We start from the raw sequence: 27,160 nt of genomic DNA, 5'->3' as shown, positions 1-27,160 counted from the left end.
AATTATGTCATTCTGTATTGTTAGAACTTTGAGCATATTCTTACAAGTTATTAATGTGTTAATTTGCAATGTGTTATTTTTCCAAACATTAAAAATGTAGTGTCATTATTCTACCAAATCTTTTTTTAGTGCATTCTTAAAATAGCATAACCTATAAAGTTGTTGAATCACTATATTGTACACCTGAAACTAATGTAACATTATCTCTCAACTATACTCAAATTAAAAAATTCAGTAACATATTATTTTACAAAAACATTAACATTATGTTACTTTAAAATGGATATGTTTGTCTACTTTATTATAGAATGGCTTCTGTAGCTACCTTAAGTTATAATTCTAAACCATATTTATGTTCCCATTGAATGAAACAATTCACATTTAATTTAAAAACTTACAAAAAGTACAATTTGTTGTAGTCAAATAAGAAATTATTGAAATGGCACCAGTCACTACTATCTTTAATCTTAAATTCCTGTACCCAAAGTACAAGATGCTTGTCATAGGTTCTGGGTCAACATGACGATGTAGAAAGACTCTGAACTCACATCCTTATTGCAACACACCAAATTATACCTATTAATTGAAGAAGAACTGTGGGCTGACTGAATAACTACTGAAAACCCAAAGATTGAGAGAATGGCAACAGAACAGCAAAAGAGATGGAGACATGCCACAGTTTAAAAAAGTAACTAACACATATAGCCCCAGCTCCAGCCAGCAAAATACATCAAGTACACACAGTCTGCATAAGGAGTGCCATATACAAGATCACTCCTTAAACTTTAGGAGAAGTATCCATTTCACCTAATCCAGAAAAACAAACACTGAACATTAAGCAAAACAGAGAGAGAGAGGAATATACTCCAAAATAAAGAGCAAGAAAAAAACCTTAGAAAACAAACTAAATAAAACAGAGATAAACAATATGCCTGATAAAGATACTGACTAGCTTATACCTGATAAGCAATATACCTGATAAAGATACTCACTAGATACAGAAAAGATTGGAAGAACTCAGTGAGACCTTCAATAAAGAGATAGAAAATATTAAAAAAGAACTAATCAAAGTTGAAGAATACAATAGCTGAAATAAAAAGCCTGCTAGAGGGAATCAACAGATTAAAGGATGCAGAATAATGTAACAATGACCTGGAAGACAGACAAATGGAAAAAAATCTGAAAAGGAAAAAGAGTAGAATTTTTAAAAATGAGGCTAGATTAAGAGCTCTCTTGAACAAACATTTGTATTATAGAGGTTCTGGAAGTAGAAGAGAGAGAAATGTGTAGGACACTTATTTGAAGAAATAATAACTGAAATTCCTTAACCTCGGGAGGGAAATAGGCATCCAAGTCCAAGAAGCACAGAGAGTTCCAAATAAGATGAACCCAGGAGGTCCACACTAGGGCACATAATAACTAAAATGTCAAAGGTTAAAGAAAAAGAGAGAATCTTAAAAGTAGCAAAAGAGAAGCAAAAAGTTATCTAAAAAGGAAGAACTATAAGACTGTCAGCTGATTTTTAAGCAGAAATTTTGTAATCCAGAAGGGAGTGGCATGATATATTCAAAGTGCTGAAAGGAAGGGGCGCCTGGGTGGCGCAGTCGGTTAAGCGTCCGACTTCAGCCAGGTCACGATCTCGCGGTCCGTGAGTTCGAGCCCCGCGTCAGGCTCTGGGCTGATGGCTCAGAGCCTGGAGCCTGTTTCCGATTCTGTGTCTCCCTCTCTCTCTGCCCCTCCCCCGTTCATGCTCTGTCTCTCTCTGTCCCAAAAATAAATAAAACGTTGAAAAAAAAAAAAAATAAAACAAAGTGCTGAAAGGAAAAAAAAAAAACAAACCCTACAACTAAGAATGCTCTACCCAGCAAAGTTACCATTCAGATTTGAAGGCAAGATAAAGAGTTTCCCAAACAAAAGATAAAGGAGTTTATCACTAACTACTAAACCAGCCTTACAAGAAATGTTAAAGGGACCTCTTCAAGTCAAAAAGAAATGGCCATAATCAGACATAAGAAAAATGTAAATTTTAAAAAATATAAAATATGACAACATATACATAAAATGTGAAGAAGGGAATAAAATGGGAAGAGAAGGGAAAAAGAAAAAGAAATATTCCTTTTTCTTCTTCTTCTTCTTCTTCTTCTTCTTCTTCTTCTTCTCCTTCTTCTTCTTCTTCTTTTGTTTGAATTTATATGGCCATCAAAAAATATGGACTTCTGTTTACTTAGGATGTTATATACCATGGTAATCACAAACCCAAAACCTGTAATACAAACACACAAACAATTACAAAGAAAGAAAGCCAAAAAAACCACAACCCACTATAGATATTTGCTGATCATGCTCATCACTAAGAGCAGAGCAAGAGGAAAAGAGACAAAGAACTACAAAAACAACCAGAAAAAAACTTTAAAAAAGGGCAATAAATATATAACTATTAATAATTGCTTTAAATGCAACCAAGTGCTCCAATTAAATGGCATAGAAAGCATAACAGATTAAAAAAAAAAAGACCAGTCTATTTGCTGCCTACAAGAGATTCAGTTCAGATCTAAAGATGCACACAAACTGAAAGTGTAGGGATGGGAAAACATTCACCATACAAATGAAAGTGAAAAAAGGGGCGCCTGGGTGGCGCAGTCGGTTAAGCGTCCGACTTCAGCCAGGTCACGATCTCACCGTCTGTGAGTTCGAGCCCCGCGTCGGGCTCTGGGCTGATGGCTCAGAGCCTGGAGCCTGTTTCTGATTCTGTGTCTCCCTCTCTCTCTGCCCCTCCCCCGTTCATGCTCTGTCTCTCTCTGTCCCAAAAATAAATAAACGTTGAAAAAAAAAAAAAAAAATTAAAAAAAAAAAAACAAATGAAAGTGAAAAAAAAAAAAAAAGCTGGGATAGCAATACTTATATCAGACAAAATAGACCTTAAAACACAGAGGCTGGGGCTCCTCATCAGCTGAGTGTCCAACTTTTGATTTCAGCGCAGGGTCATGAGCTCAAACCCTGCATTGAACTCCATGCTGATGAGGAGCCTGTTTAAGATTTTTTCTCTCTCTCCCTTTACCCCTTTCTCACACTTGTATGTGCACTGTCTCTCTTTTCTGTCTCCCTCTAAAATAAATAAATAAAATAAATAACTCTAACAAGAGACAAAGAAGGGCATTACATAACGATGAAGAAATCAATCCAATAATAGGAAATAACAATTGTAAATATCTATGCATCCAACACTGGAGAACTTAAGTACATAAAGCGAATATTAATGAGCATAGAGAAATTCATGGTAATACAATAATAGCTGGGGCCTTCAACACTCCACTTACATGGATAAATCATCCATAAAGAAAATCAATAAGGAAAAGATGTCTTTGAATGATACATGGGACTAGATGGACGTAACAGATATATACAGAACATTCCATCCCCAAACAAAAGATACACATTCTTTTCCTTGATTTTAAAGTTTTATGCTCTAGTATGCTGAGATATTACACTTTTTAAATGTTTATTTATTTTTGAGAGAGAGAGAGATTGAGCGGGGGAGGGGGAGAGAGAGAGGGAGACACAGAATCCAAAGCAGACTCCAGGCTCTGAGCTGTCAGCACAGAGCCCGATGCGGGGCTCAAATTCACAAGCTGTGAGGTTATGACCTGAGCTAAAGTTGGATGCTTAATCAACTGAGCCACCCAGGGGCCTCAGTATACGTTTTTTTTATTTTTTTTTAACGTTTTATTTATTTTTGAGACAGGGAGAGACAGAGCATGAACAGGGGAGGGTCAGAGAGAGGGAGACACAGAATCCAGAACAGGCTCCAGGCTCTGAGCTGTCAGCACAGAGCCGGACGTGGGGCTCGAACTCACGGACCGTGAGATCATGACGTGAGCCGAAGTCTGCTGCCCAACCGACTGAGCCACCCAGGCGCCCCAGTATACATTTTTTTAAGTGCACATGAAATATTCTGCAGAATAGATCACATATTACACTTTAAAACAAGCCTCAATAAATTTAACAAGATACCACAATGATATGAAATGAGAAATCACAAGGAAAAACCTGGAAAAAATAAAAACATATGGAAACTAAATACCATGAAACTAAACAACCAATGGGTCAATGAAGTAATCAAAAAAGAAATAAAAAAATACATAGAGACAAATGAAAATGAAAAGACAGTCGTCCAAAATCTCTGGGACACAGTGAAAGCAATTCGAAGAGGGCAGTATATAGCAATATAGGCCTAACTCACCAAACAAGAAAAAGTCAAATGAACAATCTAACCTTATGCATAAAGGAATTTACAAAGAGCAAAAAAAGCCTGAGATGATTAGAAGAATGGAAATAATAAAGGTCTGAACTGAAATAAATGATGTTGAGATTAAAAAGAAAAAAAATTAAAAAAAACAATGAAATTAAGTGCTGGTTCTTTGAAAAGTTAAACAAACTTGACAATTCCTTAGCCATATTCATCAGGAAAAAAAAGAGAAAGGGCCCAAATAAATAAACTCAGTAATGAGAGAGAAGTAATGACTAACACCACAGAAATACAAAGGATTGTAAGAGAATAATGGGAATAGTTATATGCCAACAAACTGGACAACCTAGAACAAATGAATAAATTCCTAGAAACATATAATCTTCTAAAACTGAACCAGAAAGAAATAGAAAATCTGAACAAGATGATTACAAGCAACAAATCTGCATTTGTAATAATAAAAAAATAAACTATCAAAAATGAAAGTTCAGAACCAGATGGATTCACAAATTAATTCTATCAGACATTTAAAGAAGAGTTAATATACGGACACCTGGGTGGCTCAGTCAGTTGGGTGTCCGACTTGGGTCAGGTCATGATCTTGCATTGTGAATTTGAGCCCCACGTTGGGTTCTGTGCTGACAGCTCAGAGCCTGGAACCTGCTTCAAATTCTGTCTCCCTCTCTCTCTGCCTCTCCCCCACTGATGCTCTGTCTCTCTCTGTCTCTCAAAAATTAATAAACCTTAAAAAAATTTAAAGAGTTAATATCTATTCTCCTCAAACTATTCCAAGAAATAGGACAGGAGAGAAAGCTTGCAAGTTCATTCTATGAGGTCAGCATTACCCTGATACCAGAACCAGCCAAAGAGACCCCCAAAAAAGGGAAACTTCAGGCCAATATCCCTGATGAACATAGATGCAAAAATCCTCAACAAAATATTAACAAATCACATACAACAATACAATAAAAAGATGATTCACTACCATCAGGTGGGATTTATTCCTTGGATAGAAGGTTGGTTTCAATATTTACAAATAATAAATGTCATACCCCACATCAACAAACAAAGAATACAAATCATGTGATCATCTCAACAGAAGCAGAAAAAAACATTTGACAAGATTCAACATCCATTCATGATAAAAACTTTCAGCAAAATGGAGTTAGAGGGAGCATGCCTCAACATAGTACAAATCATATATGAAAAACCCACAGCTAGCATCGTCTTCAATGATGAAAACCTGGGATCTTTCTTTCATTGTAAAGAGTGTCCACTCTTGCCACTTTTGTTCAACATAGTACTGGAAATCCTAGCCATAGCACTCAGACAAGGGAAAGATATAAGAGGTATCCATATTGGTAAAGAAGATGTTAAACTGTCACTATTTGCAGACAAAGTGATACTGTACATAGAAAATCCAAAAGACATCACCAAAAACTATTAGGAGTAATAAATGAATTCAATAAAGAGGCAAGATATGAAATTAATACTCAGAAATCAGTGTTTCTATATACTTAACGATAAAGTTGCAGAGAGATTAAAAAAACAACACCATTTGCAATTACACCCAAAAGCATAAAATACCCAGAAATAAACCTACCAAAGAGGTGAAATACCTGTACTCTGATTACTATAAAACACTGATGAAAGAAATTGAAGATGACACAAAGGGAAAGATGTTCCATACTCAAGGATTGGAAGAATTAATACTGTCAAAATGTCCATATTACCCAAAGCTATCTACAGATTCAGTGTAATCCCTATCAAAATATTGACAGCATTTTTCACAAAACTAGAACAAAAAAAATACTAAAATTTTCGTGGAACAACATAAGACCCTGAATAGCCAAAGCAATCCTGAAAAAGAACAGAGCTGGAAGTATCACAATTCCAGATTTCAAAATATACTATAAAGCCATAGTAACCAAAACAGTATGGTTCTGGCATAAACAATAGACACATAGATCAATGGAACAGAATAGAATCCCCAAAATAAACCCACATTTATATGGCCAGTTAATCTATGACAAAGGAGGCAAGAATATACATTGCGGAAAAGACAGTCTTTTCAATAAATGATGCCAGGAAACATGGACAGCTATATGTAAAAGAATGAGACTGGACTACTTTCAAACACCATACACCAAAATAAACCCAAAATATATTAAAGACCTAAACATGAAACCTGAAATGATAAAAACCCTAGAAGAGAGCACAGGCAGCCATAACAGTATTTTTCTAGATAGGATTCCTAAGGTGAGGGAAACAAAAGCAAAAATAAACTATTGGGACTACATCAGAATAAAAATCTTTTGCATGATAGAAGAAAACCATGAAGAAAACAAAAAGACAACCTACTGAATAGGAGAAGATATTTCCAAATGGCATATTGGATAAGGAGTTGATACCAAAAATATGTAAATAACTTACACAAATCAACACCAAGAAAAAACTAATATGATTAAAAAATGCGCAGGGGACCTGAATAGACATTTTTCCAAAGACATACACATGCGTATAAGGCACACAGAAAGATGCTCAACATCACTAACCATCAGGGAACTAAAAATCAAGACCACAATATCACCTCACACCTGTTAGAATGGCTAAAATCATGACAAGTAATAACAAATGTTGGCGAGGATGTGGAGAAATAGAAACCTTCATGCGTTGTCGATGGGAATGTAAATTGGTACAACCACTGTGGAAAACAGTATGGAGTTCCTCAAAAAAATTAAAAAAAAAAAAGAAATACAATATGATCCAATAATTCCACTACTGGGTATTTACCCAAGGAAAATGAAAAAACTAACTCAAAAGATATATGCATGTCTATTTATTGCAGCATTATTTACAATAGACAAATTATGGGAGCAATGTAAGTGTCTATCTATATAGATGGATGGATAGGTAAATATTGCACAACCATAAAAAAGGATGAGATCAGGGGTGCCTGGGTGGCTCAGTCCGTTTAGCGTTTGAATTTGACTCATGTCATGATCCTACAGTTCGTGGGTTTGAGCCCCAGAAGGAGCTCTGTGCTGACAATGTGGAGCCTGCTATGGATCCTCTGTCTCCCTTTCTGTCTGCCTCTCTCCCTCTCTCTTTGTCTCTCAAAAATAAACATTTTTTAAAAAGGATGAGATCATGCTTTTTGAGACAATAAGAACGTATTTGGATGGTATTATACTAAGTGAAATAGGTCAGGTTGCGAAAGACAAATACCACATGGTTACACTCATAAATGGAATCTAAAAAATGAATAAATAAACAAGCAGAATTACAACTATAAATACAGAGAGCAAATTGATGTTTGCCAGAGGGGAGGTTGGTGTGGGGTTGGGCAAAATGGATGAAGAGAAAAGAAAGATAGAGTCCTCCAGCTATGAAATGAGTAAATCACGGGAATAAAAAGCAGAACATAAGGAATAAAGTCAATTATGTTACAATAGCAATGAAATAGGACAGATGGTAGCTCTACTTGTGGTAAACATAGCATAATGTATAAACTTGTCAAATCACTTATTTGTACACCTGAAACTAATGTAACTTGTGTGTCAACTATATGAAAAGAAAAAGCTTACCATAAAATTTTCTCCTTATGGTTGCTTTGTATATGAGTGTAATATTAGGCTCTTATTTCTAATTGGTTTGTTTGTTCTCCTGGGGTATACTGATAAGGCAATAAGGAAAAATGAGTGTCATATATATATTTATGTTTGTTTGTTTTTAATTTTTAATGTTTATTTTTGAGAGAGAGAGAGCATAAGTGGGGAAGGACAGAGAGAGAGGGAGACACAGAATCCAAAGCAGGCTCCATGCTCCACGCTGTCAGCACAGAGCGCTACAGGGGGCTCAAATTCACCCATGACCTGAGCCAAGGTCAGATGCTTAACTGACTGAGCCACCCAGGCTTCCTGATTTATTTATGTTTTTTTTATGTCAAATATATATATATGACATATAAGACATATATGCCCTACATATGACATATGAGATATATATATATTAAGATATACATATATGGCATATAAGATATATATATATATATATATATATATATATCTTAAGAGTGTGACACATGTTACATATATATGACATAAATAAAAACATAAGTAAAAATTGAGATAAATAAAAAAGGATAAATTATAGAATATTTACATATTTGTACTTAGCACTGTGAGATGGGAGAAACTCAAGAGGAGTTTGACCAAAGTGGAAATTCTTTTTAAGGAGACAAATGTGGCTTTTCATATCTCACTACTGACATTATACTGAGAAACATACTTGCAGATGAAGTACACATATGGCCAATTTGGGTCCTAGAAATAGTATGGGAAGGAAACTGGGAGGTTTTTCTTTATTGTAGAATAAGATTTAGATCATGGGGGAGAGCATTTGATTTAGGTATAAAAATATTACTTGGAGTCTGCAAGCTCCAGAAGTCTGTTGAGCGCTGACGATTTCTTCAGTCATGATTATACTCAATTCAGTGTCAGTAATAAATCTTAGTGTTGCATACTCATGTTATCTTACATGTTCTGCTGGGCGCTGTCTCTGACTAAAAGAAACCAGATCTCAGAAGAGTATAGCTCCCTTCTCTGGTGCCCTGTGTAACTCAGCCTTAGAGCCAAGCAATCGTTCTTTTCTTGTCCATATCATAACTCAAAGGTTTGTGCATTTCCACAGGAAAACTGAATAGGGGTCAGCAGAAGTCATAGTGGAGATCAAAATATCATCAGAATAAGCAAGATATACGCATTAAAAGAAAGAGATCTCTGCTCTTCCCTCTGCCACCAACTGTTATCAGTACAAGATAGGTAGGGACAGAGACATTTATTTTCTTTTAGTATGTGGACAATGAAATAAAAAAAGCAAATATCCATGAATCAGTTAAAACCATCTTTATTTTTTGGTAGTAGGACACTAGAAATCAAGACATTTTTCTGGCCAAACTGTTCTGATCAAAACCAAAGTTTACACGAGTTGTATATTTTAAATCAACATATACTTAAATGATTTGAATTGTTAAAATAGTATTGATTCTACTTCAGTTTTACTTTATAGTGGAGTGGGGTGCTTAGCAACATGTATTGTGTAACAGTTGCAATGGCTTTCCTTATTACAACTGAGGTTAAATAATGGAGACTACTTTAAGAAATTTCCTCTACCTACATATATTTTAAAGAGGTTATTTGAGATGAGCTAAAGTAGTTATTTTCTAATTAATATTTACAACACAATATTAACTAGGAATTTATTTATAAGAATATTAAAATTAAAAAATAAACTGAATATACAAATACAAGAATCTATTTAATGAGCATGATCACACAGTTTGTGTATAGAACAATCTGATGATAGGATTTTCCACTTTTCATTTCAGTGGAGGCATGATCTTTTTTGAATCTTCAAATTCTCTACTCCTCTGTAGTTTGTCAGTTGGGAGCTATTGTGGATCAGTAGCTAAGCAACAGATTTAAAGTCCAGAGGCTATTCTTCTATATTTCCTTTGCCAATAACTTAGCATGAGATAGTGAGCAAACCATTTAACCTTCCGATTTCACTATCCCTCATCTTTTCAGCAGGGAGATAATATAGCTTACTTCTCACAGCTTGGTGAAATATCTCTTAAATAATTCCTCAAATACAATGGAAAAGACGCTGTACTGTCAAAAAAGTAAAAACAGATCCACTTTCTGCTTTTTCCACGTGATGTGCACACCATTAGAGCAAATATTTCCTAATAGAACAGTATTTCCTCACCATGACTTGAAGTTTCTGAAATAACCTTTAATATCTTGCTGATACTTCATCAATTACCAAATCATGGAAGCCTTCATAAATAAGGCTAGATTTATTTAATTCCTTTGCATATTTATGACTATACATGGAATCTTAATATTTGTCCTTAATTGAAGATTATTTCTTATTAGGAATGAACACAGGGGAAGAGTGTATTTGAATCCTATGACATCTTGATATAGACATAGAATGTCTGTCTTTTTCTTTCTTTCTTTCTTTCTTTCTTTCTTTCTTTCTTTCTTTCTTTCTTTTCTTCCTTTCTTTCTCTCTTTCTTTGTCTTTCCTTCTTTCTTCCTTCTTTCTTTCTTCCACCCTTCATGTCTTTCTTTCTTTCTTTCTTTCTTTCTTTCTTTCTTTCTTTCTTTCTTTCTTTCTTCTTCCTTTTCCTCCAATTAAAAATTTAAATTTGCCTGTGATCCTAGTTTTTAACTAAACTGCCTGCTTTGAAAAAAAATAAAAAGAGACTAAGAATCAGAAAGAAACTATACCTCAATGTTTTCTCAGTAAAAGTAACCTTTTCTTCTTTCTGTTCATAGAGCTGATTCTAAAATGCACAGCATGAGCTGAACAGGGTGGGAGGTGGAAGAATGATGTTTGTGGCAAGGGGTATGCTTCCAAGATCTAAATGACAAGGTTTTGTATATAGAGGAGTAATGATGTTGTATAATGCTTAATTCACTCTGAGTCTTTTTTCCCCCTCAAATCTTAGTGGAAGAATACAGAAGTGTAGTTGTTCATAAATTTATGCCTAGAATTTCAATTTTCCTATTTGCATGAAGTAAGAAATGTTTTCAAGACCATCAAAGTAACCTCCTTAACCACCTTTCTTTAAGATGCACTCATTCAGCACAGGCTTACATATCCATTGTGGAGCCAAAGATAATATTAGAAAGTATTTGGGGCGCCTGGGTGGCGCAGTCGGTTAAGCGTCCGACTTCAGCCAGGTCACGATCTCGCGGTCCGGGAGTTCGAGCCCCGCGTTGGGCTCTGGGCTGATGGCTCGGAGCCTGGAGCCTGTTTCCGATTCTGTGTCTCCCTCTCTCTCTGTCCCTCCCCCGTTCATGCTCTGTCTCTCTCTGTCCCAAAAATAAATAAACGTTGAAAAAAAATATTAAAAAAAAAAAAAGAAAGTATTCTGTTCATTTCTATTATATTACAAATTTGCAGTTTATGTTTTATTTTTATTTCATTTTTTAATTTTGTGTCTAAAGAGCCTGCCAAACACATGGAAATACTAGGGAATATAGATGGACAGAAAGTAACTTTTCATTTGAAATTAAGCCAGACTATCTCAAGAGCCCGAGAAAGTTGATGTCTCTTCAATTATTAAAAATCCTACAAAATCATATTCCTTTACCAGATATGCCGGTATAGAATTTGGACAAATTTTAATAACTATGCTTAATTGTTGCTATGGCAGTGTGTCAACAAAGAGGAGATCTGAACAGGCTGAGACAATGGAGAAGAAACAAGCTTTCATAAACCAAGACTTTAGAAGGCTAGCACTACACTAATCATGCAAAGTTCCTTTGCACTCAAAGCACATTTGTATTTTCCTATAATGACACTAAAACCACTTTATAAAAACTGACCAATATTCCTCTTCTAATTTATATCACTTCCTCTTTTCTTATTCAAAACTTCTGTCACTGTGAGCACATTATCTGTCATTATAAGGCACATCATTCTTTTCAAAACTTAAATATGTATTCTTATTCAACTTCTTTTCCTGAAAGACAAAGTACATAATAAGCTTCTTTTTGCCATCAGATATATAATAGTTATTATTTTTATATAATTGCCAATATAAGTTTTAAGATTTCTGTTTAAATTTACCTTTTATAACAGTGGCAGATTACTTTCTTAAAGACCATTAACTCAAATTGTAGAAAACTGTGCACTATCATTCTGAAACTTAAAATGCTCCACCAATCTGTCAAAATAACCTCTCTCCTTAAAATGAAATAAAAAGTAAACAACCAATTTAGTGACTCTTGATATCTTCATTCCTATTTCAAAAAGGTTCAGATATTTAAGATATTTAAGAGTCTTAGAGTTTGAGTAAATTGTCTCAATTTAGGTATGTCTCAATTTAATCAGTAGGATTAAAATTTGTTTTTATACGTGTCTACAGAAATAAATCATCTGTGGAATAGAGGACATTTAAGTTTGATTAGACAAAATTGTCCAATATTTGAGAAGAGAAATAATTCTAAATAAAATACAATTTCTGTCACTCAGATTGTGCTCTAACTAGCCATTTTGGACTCATGGTTGTCAGTTCTAGAGTAGAGTAGTAAGAGATCAAGACCAAGCAAACCCAAACATGACTTTAATACACAGCATCAACACCGTTGTTGCAATGAGTGTCTGCTGTGTGATAGGAGTTGGTGCTATGATTGCTCCAGGGAGGACAGGACAATGTCCTAGGAGCGAGTGCACATCAGCACTATTGACACTGATACTGCAGCTTCGGTATGCACATGCATAGGAGCCAACCCATGTGTTGCTAGTGGCATGCACTGGCCCTGGTGACATTATATTAATCTTTTTTCTACATAGATTTCACTTTTGTCATCTATTCCATTTCTTTGCAAACTTTAACATGCATATGAATCACCTGAAGATCTTATTAAAAATGAAGATACTAATTCAGTACATCAGAGGTTGGACTGAGATTCTGCATTTGAAAAATGATTCTACACATTACAGATGCTGCTAGTCCATAAACCAAACATTGAATTTTGAGGCTCTAATGCATCCAGAGTTAACCAAAGTGTACTGGAGAAGGAAAAGAGAAAATTGGTGGGTGATAGGATGTAAATCCCTGGTGAACAGCCACATGATTTAGAAGAAATTTAAAGTGGTTTAAGTTCCAATAAACAGGAGGATGCAGCTTTTTTTCATAATGGTCTGAATTCTATTAGGCTAGTTAGATTTGGGACATCTGTTACATGTGATAAGTATCTTATCTTAAAATGTAGCATCTCTCTCCCACTTGAGTTTGATACAGACACACACACACACACACACACACACACACACACACATTATGCTTTAAATTGTGGTTCCAAGATTATCGTATTACTTTCTTATATCTTTATAGTATTTCTGAAGGTTTAGGACAGAGGGATGACTCTAAAAATATTTACTGAAGTTATTCAAGAAAGAATCAAAATTCCAAAATATATGTTTTGTACCCCACATACTCTTGGCTGAAGAAGTTGCAAGAGTTTATCTCAACTTAATCAGAGTTCACGTGAGCTAAATGAACTAAATTATATCACAATAGTATAATTAGGAAAATATTGACAGGGAAAAGATGTGGATAAGTCTAGAAAGCATAAAAGCCAAAAAGCGCTTGAATAAAATCTGTCTCTGTTTTTTGTTTTCATTGGACATTGTTCTCAGAATACCCTAAATGTAGTAGGAAGATTCTTGAAATGGGTCAGAATCCAACCACTCACTAAAATTACTTACTACAGACTATAATTCTGGTGGAGAAACTGACAACCAGGGTGCCGCTAAAGCAATGGAGCAGCAGTGGATACCAGGGTGTATGGGAAGAGAGGAATCTGAGAAGACTGACAGTCCTGGGTACCACTGAGTTGTATGAAGAGATCTGCAAAGGTTTCCAGTATTCCAAGGAAGTTTTTAAATACTCAAGGTGTTGGACCAAAAAGGTCCTTGAACTTCTTGCAAGAAGGCCTCAAGATTTGAAGATGCATTGAGAAGATGCAATAGCTGGGCTGGTATCTCAACTGTTAGGGATTGATGCCAAGTGAAGACCCATGGGAATTACGCACCACAGTGAAAGAAATTACAAGTGAGCATTGGATGCCCATGTGGCATGTGCAAACAATCTTTCCCAGTGGACATAGATGACATTCCTGAAATTGAGGGTGAAGGAACTGAATCTTCAGTAAAGTTTAAATCCTGACTTGATTCAGTAAATCACAAAATAACCAAGGAAACACAGAAATGATGAGTTAATCATGAAATGGCTAGAATCTAGTTTATTTGCATCTATTGAATGGAATGAGAGTGTAGGGCTAAGAATAAACACAGAAAAAATAATTTACTCTTTTGTTTAGCCAAGTTTTTATTGTGAAATTTGTCTCCCTACTAGTTTGTTTTTACATGAACATGACATTAGTGTTTTTTTTTTTTATTTTAATCCTGTGATGACATTTAGAAATAGAATTTCATATCTGAGGCTTTTATTTTACATGATTTTTAAAACTACTGATACTTTTTTTTCACCTCTTACCAAGGTTTGCTAAAGATAATATCTTTAAATTATCCCTTTTACATGTAGTCTCCTATTGATAAAATACTAACTATGAGCTAATTTCGGTGTGAAGCACTTTTATACATTTTTTTTCATTTATTTATCACAAAACCCCACTGAATAGGAACACTTTACAGAAGGGGAATCTTGATTTAATAACTTGCTAAAAGTCAAATCATTAGAAAGTGGGGGATGTAGTGGGGGATATAGTATTTGAGTTTAGCTCTAGTAATTAACTGTCATACAACACTTTTCTCAAGGTAAAGTCTAATAACTAGAGATAAAGCCAAGTTGAGATGCAAAATTACTGTTGATATTAATTTCCCATTCCCAGACTTACTAGTGAGCTATATAGCCTTGGCCTTTTGATGTCTGCCTCTCTGACACAAAATCTATTTCATGTGGAAAAGACCTGTATGTTTAATTTGGAGAACTTCTCTTTGGCTACTCAACTCCAAGTCAATGCATCTCATTTGAGAGATCCTGGCCCAGGAGAAAAGCTTTTGACTAAGCCTAAGCCCATCTGTGTACCACATTCCATACAGGGCCTATTTCCCACTGGATTCAATTAAGAATTATGAGATTTGTCTTGGGCTTCTGGAACAGTCAGATGTTTTCACCCATTCTATATGAACTTGAGAGCAAATAAGGGATGGAACTCTTGCAAGCATTTTTCTGAGAGACTTTGTGAGCCAAGATGCAAGTAGCCACATTGTCTGGGCATCTGCATCAGCTGCAGTTTTCATTTTCATTACTTTCATTACATGAAATTTTCATTACATGATTCAAGAACACTTTATTTGATTTAATATTTTGGTTGGGATCTTTGTCACTTGCTGCTTAGCTAAAATGGGCTATAAGAGATGCCTGAAGTGAGGCCATTTGATTTCAAATGAACTATTCATTGCTGGGTAACACTAATTCCATCACAGAAATATCCATCTGGTTCCTAGTATATAACAGGCTGTACTGTATGTGGCATGTATCTTTTCATACGCAGCATATATATGAATCCAGGAAAGGGGACAGCTAGCTTCCCTTTCACGATTTTTATTCCATTTTATTTTGGAGATATTGTTAGCTCTAATCACAGGATATTATTTTTTTCCCCAAATAAAACTGTTTCTCTCCAGATTCTCATATGTTTTTATCTTTTTATGTCTTTTCCCTCCCTTTACAGTTTGACTCAGACTTTCATTTCTGCCTATTGCATGTTTTCTTTTGTTTTGCCTCACCTTTCAAAATGCTTTTTACTTATTTCAAAATGCTCTCATCCTTTTGCATGACTTTGGCAGGACACCTTCTGAAATTCCAGTTTAGGTCAGAGGTCAGACCTGAGCCTCTATTGAATCTTAAAATTTCTACCAAGCTAAAAAGTTCTAGTTCTCAGCTTTGATCTGAACTTTGAATGACAGGATCATTATTGAGAGTATATCTGTCTGTGTCAATTTTTGTTGGATAAAAAATCCCAGATGAGTTATTTTCTGTTTAGTTTAACAGTTATTTTACTGATTGTCCTCTGGTATTTGCTTTTTGAACCCATAGTATTTTGCCCTCCGTTTCCATTCTCTTTAAGGTTGAAAAGTGACCTTTTTATTATTGGAGTACTTCTAGTTTTTAAAAATAGCTGGTGCAGGTGCAATATCACAAGCATAAAAAACTGCTATCATATTTATCCTTAAAAGGTATTACTACATTCTGTCTAATAATGTAAGATTAGACTATTAAAAGGAAGGAAATACTCTCTAATAAGTTTCCAAGGTAAACCAATTCAGTTCAAAGAATTGTAAAAAAAAAAAAATTTTAAGTGTGAGTTATATAATGCTCTTAGAAATGAAACGTAATTTTTATAATGTGGCATTATCTACATAATTCCATATTCTTACCAAAAATATCGTATCAATTATTTGGATTTTTAGAAATATTTCTTCTCTGGGTGTGTATATAGATGCGTGTGTGTGTGTGTGTGTGTGTGTGTGTATACACGTGTGTGTCTGCATCACATCAGTTGGTTAAAAACTCTATTTATTTAATATCCAAACTATGTCTGGCAGAATGGTTACTGTTGTTTTTATGTTCACATCCTCCCTTCATCTTCAAAGTTATCACAATAGCTTAGGTCCTTATATGTCTGAGATAATTGCTGCTTAGGCTTCTGTGTCTCCAATGTCTGGCCTCCTGCAAAAACCTTCCTTTCCATCCTCTAATCTTTTGCTGGTTTAAAATTTTGAGTTACAATCTCAGTCATATTGTCCAAAGGCTTATGAGGGAATATTAACAAATCAAACTTTTATTTATTTGTCTCAGAAAAGTTGAATTTTGGCACTTTAAAAACATGAAACTCTACATATTTAGTTTTACCAAAAGGGAGTAATACTCAAGATTAAGCAGACCAGTGGTTGGTCGGTGTTTAAACTGTACCCCTTAGGACAAGATTTAAATTTTTCTATTGTTTACATCAGACAGTCTTCTTAATTTTAAGTTCTTTAACTTTTATAGAAGCAGGTTAAATATAACAGCATGAGAAGCTCCATTTAAAAAACATGTGAGTTATCTTAAGACTGACATGCTGATGCTAATGACTTAGAATGTGCCTATAATACTTTGTATTTTCTCTTACAATGAGTGGCTGAATGTTGAAAATCTATATCCCCAAATCTACAATATTAGTTCTGACAGCTAAGCTTCAGGGCTTCTTTTAAAATTTATATAATCTAGGTGCTTTTAAAATAAAGTAATCGTATAAAATATTATGAGCATAATGCATTTCTGTGTGGGTCATTCAGTAGTCCACTTAAGACTTTTGTCTTGGTTATCTTTGGAGGTTATGAATACTCCTAGAGATGTGTCAATTTCCCATTCCAGATTTTATGTGTCTGAACCTTTGGCAATGCCTCTGCCAAATATAGTGTTCATATCCTTAAAAATAATATATCACCTCAGCAATATGCTCACCTATAAAATCAAGGATTTTTAAATTGAGACAGATACCTAGATTTAGGCAGAAAGATATGAGAAACCAAACTTTTGATTAATGTTTCTGACCACCACATGGAACATTAAGAATGGCAAGGACAGGAGGGAGGAAGATGGCAGTGTAGGAGGGCACTGGGCTCACCGTGTCTGCTGATCACTTAGATTCCACCCACACCTGCCTAAATAACCCAGAAAACCACCAGAAGACTAGCAGAACAGATTCTCCAGAGCCAGAGCCAAGCATAGACGAGAGGCCCATTGAAGAGGGTAGCAAGGGCAGAGAGGCGGTGCTCACTACACGGACTGGCAGGAGGGAGCCGGGGAGGAGGGACAGACCTCCAGCAAAGCAGAGCCCCCGAGTCTGGCTTGCAAAAGTAGAGGGGCTGGACGGAGTGTGTTCCACAGCAAGTGGGTCTTAACATCTGGCAGGTTATAAGCTAACAGTTCTGCTGGGAGAGCGGGAGGACTGGAGGACAAGGGGAAGGAGAGTTGTTGAACCCCAAATGACAGAGCGCAGCTTGGCGGGGAACAAAGTGCTCACCAGTGCCATCTCCTGCACCATCCCCCAGCCAAAATCCCAAAGGAAACCAGTTCCTGCCAGGGAACTTGCTTGCACCCCGCAAACACCCAACGCTGTGCTTCTGTGGATCCATCTCTTCGGGGGCAGGTCTGACTCCTTCACGGTGCAGCAGGGCCCCTCCCGAAGCAGATCACCAAAGGAAAAGCAAGCTGAGCCTGCCCCTCCCGCCCCTGTGCACCTGCGATCCACCCCAGCTAATACACCAGATCCCCAGCACCACAAGCCTGGCAGTGTGCAAGTAGCCCAGATGGGCCACGCCACCCCACAGTGAATCCTACTCTTAGGAGAAGGGAAGAGAAGGTACACACTAGTCTGACTGTGGCCCCAACAGTGGGCTGGGGACAGACATCAGGTCTGACTGCAGCCCCGCCCACCAATGCAAGTTATTCAAGACAGCACAGGGGAAGTGCCCTGCAGTTCCGCACCACTCCAGGGACTATCCAAAATGACGAAACAGAAGAATTCCCTTCAGAAAAATGTCCAGGAAATAACGAGAGCTAATGAACTGATCAAAAAGGATTTAAACAATATAACAGAAAGTGAATTTAGAATAATAGTCATAAAATTAATCGCTGGGCTTGAAAACAGTATAGAGGACAACAGAGAATCTGTTGCTACAGAGATCAAGGGACTAAGGAACAGCCAGGAGGAGCTAAAAAATGCTATAAATGAACTGCAAAATAAAATGGAGACAACCACAGCTCGGATTGGAGAGGCAGAGGAGAGAATAGGTGAACTAGAAGATCAAATTCTGGAGAAAGAAGAAGCTGAGAAAAAGAGAGATAAAAAAAAATCCACGAGTATGAAGGGAAAATTAGAGAAGTAAGTGATGCACTAAAGAGAAATAATCTATGCATAATTGGTATTCCAGAGGAGGAAGAGAGAGGGAAAGGTGCTGAAGGTGTACGTGAAGAAATAATAGCTGAGAACTTCCTGGATCTGGGGAAGGAAAAAGGCATTGAAATCCAAGAGGCACAGAGAACTCCCTTCAGACGTAACTTAAATCGATCTTCTGCACGATATATCATAGTGAAACTGGCAAAATACAAGGATAAAGAGAAAATTCTGAAAGCAACTAGGGATAAACGTGCTCTAACATATGAAGGGAGACCGATAAGACTCATGACGGATCTCTCTACTGAAACTTGGCAGGCCAGAAAGGAATGGCAGGAGATCTTCAATGTGATGAACAGAAAGAATATGCAGCAGAGAATCCTTTATCCAGCAAATCTGTCATTTAGAGTAGAAGGAGAGATAACGGTCTTCCCAAACAAACAAAAACTGAAGGAATTCGTCACCAGTAAACCAGCCCTACAACAAATCCTAAGGGGGATCCTGTGAGACAAAGTACCAGAGACATCGCTACAAGCATGAAACCTACAGACATCACAATGTTTCTAAACTCATATCTTTCTATAATAACACTGAATGTAAATGGACTAAATGCGCCATTTAGTATCAGAATGGATATCAGAATGGATAGGGTATCAGAATGGATAAAAAAACAAGACCCATCTATTTGCTGTCTACAAGAGACTCATTTTAGACCTGAGGACACGTTCAGATTGAAAGTAAGGGGATGGAGAACTATTTATCATGCTACTAGAAGTCAGAAGAGAGCTGGAGTAGCCATACTTATATCAGACAAACTAGACTTTAAATTAAAGGCTGTAACAAGAGATGAAGAAGGGCATCACATAAAAATTACAGGGTCTGTCCATCAGGAAGAGCTAACAATTATAAATGTCTATGTGCCAAATACGGGAGCCCCCAAATATATAAAACAATTACAAACATAAGCAACCTTATTGATAAGAATGTGGTAATTGCAGGGGACTTTAACATCCCACTCACAGCAATGGATAGATCATCTAGACACACAGTCAATAAAGAAAGAAGGGCCCTGAATGATACATTGGATCAGATGGACTTGACAGATATATTTAGAACTCTGCATCCCAAAGCAACAGAATATACTTTCTTCTCGAGTGCACATGGAACATTCTCCAAGATAGATCACATACTGGGTCACAAAACAGCCCTTCATAAGTATACAAGAATTGAGATCATACCATGCATACTTTCAGACCACAATGCTATGAAGCTTGAAATCAACCACAGGAAAAAGTCTGGAAAACCTCCAAAAACATGGAGGTTAAAGAACACCCTACTAAAGAATGAATGGGTCAACCAGGCAATTAGAGAAGAAATTAAAAAATATATGGAAACAAATGAAAATGAAACTACAACAATCCAAACGCTTTGGGATGCAGCAAAGGCAGCCCTGAGAGGAAATTACATTGCAATCCAGGCCTATCTCAAGAAACAAGAAAAATCCCAAATACAAAATCTAACAGCACACCTAAAGGAAATAGAAGCAGAACAGCAAAGACAGACTAAATCCAGCAGAAGAAGAGAAATAATAAAGATCAGAGCAGAAATAAACAATATAGAATCTAAAAAAAAACTGTAGAGCAGATCAATGAAACCAAGAGTTGTTTTTTTTTAAAAAATAAAGTTGATAAACCTCTAGCCAGGCTTCTCAAAAATAAAAGGGAGATGACCCAAATAGATAAAATCATGAATGAAAATGGAATTATTACAACCAATCCCTCAGAAATACAAGCAATTATCAGGGAATACTATAAAAAATTATTTGCCAACAAACTGGACAACCTGGAAGAAATGGACAAATTCCTAAACACCCACACACTTCCAAAACTCAAACAGGTAGAAATAGAAAACTTGAACAGACCCATAACCAGCGAAGAAATTGAATCAGATATCAAAAATCTCCAACAAATAAGAGTCCAGGACCAGATGGCTTCCCAGGTGAATTCTACCAGACATTTAAAGCAGAGATAATGCCTATCCTTCTCAAACTGTTCCAAAAAATAGAAAGGGAAGGAAAACTTCCAGACTCATTCTATGATGCCAGCATTACTTTGATTCCTAAACCAGACAGAGAGCCAGCAAAAAAAGAGAACTACAGGCCAATATCCCTGATGAATATGGATGCAAAAATTCTCAGTAAGATACTAGCAAATCAAATTCAACAACATATAAAAAGAATTCTACACCATGATCAAGTGGAATTCATTCCTGGGCTGCAGGGCTGGTTCAACATTCTCAAATCAATCAACGTGATACATCACATTAATAAAAGAAAAGATAAGAACCATATGATCCTGTCAATTGATGCAGAAAAAGCATTTGACAAAATTCAGCAACTTTTCTTAATAAAAACCCTCGAGAAAGTCGGGATGGAAGGAACATACTTAAACATGTAAAAGCCATTTATGAAAAGCTCACACCTAACATCATCCTCAAAGGGGAAACCTAAGAGCTTTTTCCTTGAGATCAGGAACACGACAGCGATGTCCACTCTCACCGTTGTTGTTTAACATAGTGTTGGAAGTTCTAGCATCAGCAATCAGACAACAAAAGGAAATCAAAGGCATCAAACGTGGCAAAGATGAAGTTAAGCTTCCACTTTTTGCAGATGACAAGATATTATACATGGAAAATCCGATAGACTCCACCAAAAGTCTGCTAAGAACTGATACATGAATTCAGCAAAGTTGCAGGATACAAAATCAATGTACAGAAATCAGTTGCGTTCTTATACACTAATAATGAAGCAACAGAAAGATAAAGAAACTGATCTCATTCACAATTGCACCAAGAAGCATAAAATACCTAGGGATAAATCAAACCAAAGATGTAAAAGATCGGTATGCTGAAAACTATAGAAAGCTTATGAAGGAAATTGAAGAAGATATAAAGAAATGGGAAAACATTCCATGCTCATGGGTTGGAAGAATAAATATGATCAAAATGGCAATACTACCCAAAGCTATCTACACATCCAATGCAATCCCAATCAAAATTGCACCAGCATTCTTCTCAAAGCTAGAACAAGCAATCCTAAAATTCATATGGAACCACAAAAGGCCCTGAATAGCCAAAGTAATTTTGAAGAAGACCAAAGCAGGAGGCATCACAATCCCAGACTTTAGCCTCTACTACAAAGCTGTCATCATCAAGACAGCATGGTATGGCACAGAAACAGACACAAAGACCAATGGAATAGAATAGAAACCCCAGAACTAGACCCACAAAAGTATGGCCAACTCATCTTTGACAAAGCAGGAAAGAACATCCAATGGAAAAAAGACAGTCTCTTTAGCAAATGGTGCTGGGAGAACTGGACAGCAACATGTAGAAGGTTGAAACTAGACCACTTCCTCACACCATTCACAAAGATAAACTCAAAATGGATAAAGGACCTGAATGTGAGACAGGAAACCATCAAAACCCTAGAGGAGAAAGCAGCAAACGACCTCTCTGACCTCAGCCGTAGCAATTTCTTACTTGACACATCCCCAAAGGCAAGGGAATTAAAAGCAAAAGTGAACTACTGTGACCTAATGAAGATAAAAAGCTTCTGCACAGCAAAGGAAACAACCAACAAAACTAAAAGGCAACCAACGGAATGGGAAAAGATATTTGCAAATGACATATCGGACAAAGGGCTAATATCCAAAAATCTATAAAGAGCTCACCAAACTCCACACCTGAAAAACAAATAATCCAGTGAAGAAATGGGCAGAAAACATGAATAGACACTTCTCTAAAGAACTGATGTAGCCACTCTGGAAAACAGTGTGGAGGTTCCTCAAAAAATTAAAAATAGACCTACCCTATGACCCAGCAGTAGCACTGCTAGGAATTTACCCAAGGGATACAGGAGTGCTTATGCATAGGGGCACTTGTACTCCAATGTTTATAGCAGCACTCTCAACAATAGGCAAATTATGGAAAGAGCCTAAATGTCCATCAACTGATGAATGGATAAAGAAATTGTGGTTTATATACACAATGGAGTACTATGTGGCAATGAGAAAGAATGAAATATGGCCCTTTGTAGCAACGTGGACGGAATTGGAGAGTGTTATGCTAAGTGAATTAAACCATACAGAGAAAGACAGATACCATATGTTTTCACTCTTATGTGTATCCTGAGAAACTTAACAGGAACCCTTGGGGGAGGGGAAGGAAAAAAATAAAGAGAGGTTAGAGTGGGAGAGCATAACATAACACAAGAGACTCTTAAAAATGAGAACAAACTGAGGACTGATGGGGGGTGGGAGGGAGGGGAGTGTGGGAAATGGGTATTGAAGAGGGCATCTTTTGGGATGAGCACTGGGTGTTGTATGGAAACCAATTTGACAATTTCATATATTAAAAAAAATTGAAAAAATAAATAAATTATAAAAATTAAAGAAAAGAATGGCAAGGACAATGTAGACATACATATTTGAGTTCTGAGTGGATATAATAAGCATGCAAACCTAGCAGACCTATCATGCATCTGTTCCATACATTTTCCTTCAAAAAGTTATTCAATAGTCCCTTGCTGCTTAAGTAGTATGCTAATTATTTATATTACCATCCAAGTTGTTTAGCAACATGATCCTCAAATCGTATTAACTAGTCTTTTTCCTATTGCATTACTATTGATGTCCAATATTCTGAAGCAGGGGCCTGAAAACTTTTTCTGTAAAGGTCGAGATAGTAAATATTTTAGAATTTTCAGACTACAAGCATTCTCCTCCTCTCTCTTCTTTTTGCCATTCTTTAAAAGTATATAAAAAAATTCTTGACTCACAGGTCATACAAAAATAAAGCAAGAACCAAATTGCTCTTTCAATATTGTAAAATATTTCCAAGGGTTGCTTTAATGTGAAGGTTTTTGCTGGTGTTACTTGTGCAGGGACATCTTTATCTTTTTCATTGTAACCATTTTCCTCATTATATCTCTAAATTTCCCTTTACCAAGATCATCTGGCTGCATTTGTATTCATTAATGGTAGCAGCATTAATATCTCCATATTTCTTCTATATTTCCATTTCTTTTGTTTTCAATTTTTATTTAAATCCTAATTACTTAACATATAGTGCAATGTTGATTTCAGGAGTAGAATTCATCACTTACATGTAACACTAGTGTTCAATGCAACAAATGCCCTCCTGATACCCATCAACCATTTAGCCCATCCCCTGCCCACCTCCCCTCTATCAACCCTCAGTTTATTCTATGTAGTTAAGAGTCTGTTGGGGTAACTGGGTAGCTCAGTCTGTTGAATGTCTGACTCTCGATTTTGGCTCAGCGTCATGATCTCAGGGTCATGAGATTGAGCCCTGAATTTGGGCTCTACATTGAGTGTGGAGCCTGCTTGAAATTTTCTCTCTTCTTCTGCCTCTCTCCACCACTCATACACACTCTCTCTCTCTCAAAAATAAAAAATAAATAAAAAGGGATCTCTTTTGGTTTTCATCCCTCTCTTTTTCTCCCCTTCCCCTATGTTCATCTGTTTTGTTTCCTAAACTCCACACATGAGTGAAATCATATGGTATCTCTCTGACTGACTTATTTCGCTTTGCATAATTCACTCCAGCTCCATCCATGTTGTTGCAAATGGCAAGATTTCATTCTTCCTGATAGATCAGTAATATTCCATAGTATACATATACACCACTTCTTCTTTATCCACTCATCAGTCAATGGACATTTGGTCTCTTTCCCTAATTTCACTATTGTTGCTAATGTTGCTATAAACATCAGGGTGAATGTGCTCCTTCAAATTAGTATTTTTGTAACATTTGGGTGAATACCTAGTAGTCATTTGCTGGGTCCTAGGGTAGTTCTAGTTTAAACTTTTGAAGAGTTCCATACTGTTTTCCACAGTATGCATTCCCAGTTTGCATTCCCACCAACAGTTTAAGAAGGGTCCTCTTTCTCCACATTCTCCCCAACATCTGTTGTTTCCTATGTTGTTAATTTTAGCCATTCTGACTGTTGCGAGGTGTTATCTCATGGTGGTTTTGATTTGTATTGCTCTGATGATGGGTGATGTTGAGCATCTTTTCATGTGTCTGTTGAACCTCTGGATGTCTTCTTTGAAAAGTTGTCTGTTCATGTCTTCTGCCCATTTCTTAACTGGGTTATTTGTTTACTGGGTATTGAGTTTGATAAGTTCTTTATAGATTTTGGATACTAAGCCTTTATCAGATATGTCATTTGAAAATATCTTCTCCCATTCCATAGATTGTCTTTTAGTTCTGTTGACTGTTTCCTTTGCTATGAAGACGCTTTTTACGTTCATGAGGTCCCAATAGTTCGTTGTTGTTTTTGTTTCCCTTGCCTCCAGAAATGTATCTAGAAAGAAGTTGCTATGGCCTATGTCAAAGAGGTTGTTGCCTCTTTGAGGTTTCTTGTCTCACATTAAAGTCTTTCATTCATTTTGAATTTATTTTTGTGTGTGGTGGTACAAGGTGTTCCAATTGTATTCTGCATGTTGCTGTTCAGTGTTCCTAACACCATTTGTTGAAGAGACTGTCTTTTTTCCATTGTATAGTCTTTCCTGCTTTGTTGAAGATTAGTTGAGTCCATCTCTGGATTTTCTATTATGTTCCATCGATCTCTGTGTCTGGGTTTTTGTTTTGTTTTGTTTTTCGTTTGATGCTTGTTTGTTTGCCAGGACCATTCTGTCTTGATGACTACTACTTTATAATATAGCCTGAAGTCTGGAATTGTGATGCCTCCAGCTTTGTTTTCCTTTTTAAAGATTCCTTTGGCTATTCAGGGTCTTTTCTGGTTCCATACAAATTTTAAGATTGTTTGTTCTAGCTCAGTGAATAATTCTGGTGGTATTTTGATAGGGATTGCATTAAATGTGTCGATTGCTTTCAGTAGTATCCACATTTTAATAATATTTGGTCTTCTAATCCATGAGCATGGAATTTTTTCCATTTGTGTCATTTTCAATCTCTTTCATAAGTGTTCTGTTGTTTTCAGAGTACAGATCTTTCATCTTTTGATTAAGTTTATCCCTAGTTATCTTATGGTTTTTGGTGCAGTTGTAAATGGGATTGATTCCTTGATTTCCCTTTCTGCTGCTTCATTATTGGTGTATAGAAATGCAACAGATTTCCGTACACTGACTTTATATCCTGCAACTCTGCTGAATTTGTGTATAACAGTTTTTTGGTGGAGACTTTCAGGTTTTCTACATAGAGTATCATATCATCTGTGAATAGTGAAAGTTTGATTTCTTCCTTTGGATTCCTTTTATTTCTTTTTGTTGTCTGACTACTGAGGTTAGGACTTACAGTACAGTTTAGGACTTACAAATTAAATAGCAATGATGAGATGCACATCTCTGTCATGTTGCTGACCATAGAGAAAAATCTCTGTTTTTTACTGTTGAGTATGGTATTAGCTGTGGCTCTTTCATATATGGCCTTTATGATGTTGAGGTATGTTCCATATATACCTACTTTGTTGAGAATTTTTATCAAGAATGGATGCTGCATTTTGTCAAATGCTTTTTCTGCATCTGTTAAGAGAATCATATGGCTCTTATCCTTTCTTTGATTAATGTAGTGTATCATGTTGATAGATTTGTGAATACTGAACTATCTCTGGAGCCCAGGAATAAATCCCACTTGATTGAGGTGAATAATTCTGTTGTTGTTGGATTAAATTTCCTAATACCTTCTTGAGGATTTTTGCCTCCGTGTTCATCAGGAATATTGGTTTCTAGGGATACTGGATTCTCTTTTTAGAGGGGTCTTACTCTGGTTTTAGAATAAAAGTAATGCTGGCTTCATAGAATGAGTTTGGGTTTTCCGTTTCTATTTTTTGAAACAGTTTGAGAAGAATAGGTAATAACTCTTCTTTAAATGTCTGGTAGAAGGGTATCTGGGTGGCTCAGTCAGTTAAGCATGTGACTCTTGATCTCAGCTCAGGTCCAGATCTCGGGATCCTGAGTTCAAGCCCCTCATTAGTCTCCATGCTGAACTTACAAAAAGAAAAAAAAGTATCTGGTAGAATATCTCTGTGAAGCTGTCTGGCCCTAGACTTTTTGTTTGTTGGGAGATTTTTTTATTATTACTGATTCAATCTCATTGCTGGCTACAGGTCTGTTCAAATTTTCTGTTTCTTCGCATTTCAGTTTTGTTAGTTTTTATATTTCTAGAAATTTATCTATTTCTTCCAGTTAGCCCAATTTGTTGGCATATAATTTTTCATAATATTATCTTATAATTATTAGTATTTCTGCATTGTTGTGATCTCCCCTCTCTTTTCTTTTTGGTAAGTCTGGCTAGGGGTTTATCAATTTTCTTAATTCTTCCAAAGAACCAGCTCCTAGTTTCATTGATCTGTTCTACTGTTTTGTTTGTTTGTTTGTTT

The sequence above is a fragment of the Puma concolor genome, chromosome C1 (genome assembly GCF_028749965.1).
Source record: "Puma concolor isolate L17-30 chromosome C1, mPumCon1.1.hap2, whole genome shotgun sequence".
In the NCBI taxonomy this organism is placed as follows: domain Eukaryota; kingdom Metazoa; phylum Chordata; class Mammalia; order Carnivora; family Felidae; genus Puma; species Puma concolor.
The sequence above is the reverse complement of the archived record's forward strand: the minus strand, read 5'-3'. Positions refer to the sequence as shown.